Source organism: Zootoca vivipara, chromosome 8 (assembly GCF_965207765.1).
Source record: "Zootoca vivipara chromosome 8, rZooViv2.hap1.1, whole genome shotgun sequence".
Classification (NCBI taxonomy): domain Eukaryota; kingdom Metazoa; phylum Chordata; class Lepidosauria; order Squamata; family Lacertidae; genus Zootoca; species Zootoca vivipara.
In genome coordinates this window covers 23,004,370-23,007,713 of record NC_142591.1, presented here as the reverse complement: position 1 = coordinate 23,007,713, position 3,344 = coordinate 23,004,370, and the positions used below count along the sequence as shown (strand labels likewise).

At 46.5% G+C, this 3,344-nt stretch overlaps 1 pseudogene; it reads right to left on the bottom strand.

The window, feature by feature from the left end:
- Nucleotides 1-550: 550 nt before the first annotated feature.
- LOC132592597 (U6 spliceosomal RNA) lies at nt 551-609 on the bottom strand (annotated as a pseudogene).
- Between the last annotated feature and the right edge of the window lie 2,735 nt (nt 610-3,344).

The following is a 3,344-nucleotide window of genomic DNA, read 5'->3' as shown; positions in this document are numbered from 1 at the left end:
TGTTGGCATGTGCTTTTGTGCAGATTCTGCTGGAGAACTTTCTGTTGCACTGCTACCCCTCCAATACAAAAACATCCCCATTTTGCCGCTGCAAACTGCTACTGATGTTTATCTGCTGTTGGGCCTTGATGCAGGGAGGAAGCCATTAGCAACCCCCCTTGCCCAATTCTTTGGAGGGAAATTTGCCACCAGCAAGTTCTCTGGAGGCAACAAGAATCTGGTTCTCCCTGTCCTTAACAGTGACAGCAGGAATAGCAGGAAAGGAAGGGGGGGCAGGTTGAATTACAGGTAAGACAAGGGACACCGGGAATGGCCATGCCTGCCTGGAGAACTGTATAGAAAAGGGTGCTCTATTGCCCTCTATGGTTCAGGGCTGGGATACCACAAACCCATGAGCCTGACCCAGCCTGCCAAGATTTCTCTATTGCTAATGAAACAACCCCTGTGTTGCAGACTTGAGTAAAATACCAACAAAAAGGAGGCAACACGTCGACCAATTCCACAGGCGAAATATATCTGTTTTTATCTTTGCAAAATATACAGCATGCGAAAAAATATGAAATGCTTCACGAATTTGCGTGTCATTCTTGCGCAGGGGCCATGCTAATAAGGCTGGCGGGCACGCAGCTTCCCTCCCAAGCCTCCCAAGCCTCTGCAGGGATTGCTCTCCTCCCGAGGATGCTTGGGAGGGGTGCAACTTCACTCCCAAGCCTCTGCGGGGATCGCTCTCCCACAGCGGCATGGGGAGAGTTGCACCCCGTCCCCCGATGGCTGGCAGTGCACAGCTATGGCCACCCAACACTATCCGTGTTAATTTGGGGGCGCTGGGTGGATATTTGCACCCCGGCGCCGCATCTGCTAAAGACGGCCCTGTTTTAAACTCCCTCATGGAACGATGGCCAATCAGAGGCCGTTCATTAACCATTTGCTGGCAAGGAAAGAAAGAAGAAAGAAACCCTTTTTGATCCAACCTGTCCAGCAAAACCAACTTTTCACTCACATTAGACACGTTATATTAACAGCACAATTCAATGCATGCTTACTCAGAAGTAAGCCCCATTGAGCTTCCTTTCACGTACTATTACAAGTAGTGCGTATAGGATTGCAGCCTAAATGATCCTAATATTACTATGCAATTTATAAGCGGTTTACAATCCAGATGCTTGAGCCCACTGAAACCATAAAAATGTTTTTATGTATACACTGACTTACTGTTCTGCAACGCCAGAACAACTTCATTGCAATACTGGCAGAAGTACATTGTTTGCATGTTGCATGAGCCAATAAAAGTTCAATTCTGCATGCTTGTTTCTCTGTAAAACTCCTAAAATCCAAAGAGGTAAGTCTAGAAATGTTATATAGAAATGAGAAAGAAAGGAGTTAGAAATGAGCATATTTCCTAGAATACAGAAGAGATTATTCAGATATAGCAAGATATATCACACTGAGGTGATAGGTTGCCCTTAGTACAGCATAGAAAGAGGCTCAAAATTGGCTTCTTCTTTTTCTCCTGCGTACGCAGCCTAACACAGTAATTCACATTCAAGCCACTGATGTCTACTGGTGGGGGAAGAGAGAAAATCAGCCAGACAATACTTGACAGCGGCAGCCAGTACCATCACTTCAGAGCATGGAATTGATGATGATGATGATGATGATGATGATGATGATGATAATAATAATAATAATAATAAAGCAATAAAACATCAAACATTAAAAACTTTCCTAAACAGGGCTGCCTTCAGATGTCTTCTAAAAGTCAGATAGTTGTTTATTTCCTTGACATCTGATGGGAGGGCGTTCCACAGGGCGGAGGCCACCACCGAGAAGTCCCTCTGCCTGATGCCCTGTAACCTCACTTCTCGCAGGGAGGGAACCGCCAGAAGGCCCTCAGAGCTGAACGATAGGCTTGGAGACACTCCTTCAGCTATACTGAGCCAAGGCCGTTTAGGGCTTTAAAAGTCAGCACCAACACTGAATTGGGCCCGGAAATGTACTGGGAGCCAATGTAGGTCTTTCAGGACCGGTGTTATGTGGTCTCGGCAGCCGCTCCCAGTCACCAGTCTAGCTGCCGCATTCTGGATTAGTTGTAGTTTCCGGGTCACCTTCAAAGGTAGTCCCACATAGAGTGCATTGCAGAAAACTGGGAGATTCAGCAGCAGCCTCGCTCAAAAGATCCAGCCCCACTTGTCACTCAGTGGAGGGCAGGCTCCTAGATGAGAATCCTGCCCCCGCCTTGCCAGCTCACCACCCACCCATTGTAGAAACGCTGAGCTACAACGTCACGAATGGAAAGCAGAGAATTCTTGCGCTCCAAATAGAAATAGATTTTACCAGCCTTGTCAACATCCATCTTCATGAAATATAGCCTTGGCTAATAAGAACACCCAGGCATTATTTATACATGCGGCCATTTGAGAGATACAAACGAGGAAAGGGGTAAATAGAGGCCAGAGTATTTTTGAACATGAGCTCAGAGGTTCTTTGAGAGTTTAATGATGCGGCTGACTGGATGACAAAGAATTCAGAGCAGCCCGCAGGAACTTGCCAACTACTGAGCACAGCTCCAAGTCATCTGTAACTTTTATACAAAGTTTTCAACTCCTCATTGCCTCCAAGTTGATTTGTGGAAATAAGTTTGATTCTCTACCCCCCCTCCCCTTTCCCTTTGCACCACGCTAATTCATATAAGATGAAATATGCTGTTAGTTCACACAGGTTTGGAAAGAGCTCATTGCCGCCACCAAATCACGGTGGTTAATGGGAGCGTTTTAATGCTGAATTTACAGTTGTATTTAAGTAAGACTGCATAGCAATATACTACTAAGGAAGAGAATGCACTGCATTCTATATATTAAACTCCGAGGTCAGGGAACCAACTGTCTGCCACAACTGCTTCATATTGCTTTATGGCAAGGGAAGGTTTGCTGAGAAGTAAAATGCTGCGGGAGAAAGATGGTCTACATAGACAGAAGTGAGGGCTTAGCCGATATACCTAGATCAGGGTGGTCCAATGTATGGCCCAAGTGTTGCATGCAGTCCTCAAGGCTTTTGTGTGGCCCTCAGCAACATTTTACATGCCCCCCCAGCCCTCGCACTGCCTTCCCAAAGCCAGATAAGCAAGGCACTGGGCTTTTGGGAGGAGGTGTGAAGGCACTGGTGGGGTCCTAGAGTCCTTCTTCCTCCTTCCCAAAGCCTAGTTAGCGCTTTCCCAGCTTTGGGAAGGAGGTGGGAGGGCTTTGGGACCCTGCCAGAGCCTTCCCAAAGTCTGGCGCCTTGCTTAGTGACAGGGTGGTTTTTTTTGGAAATGATACATAATGAATTGAAGAATGTTTAAAATACCA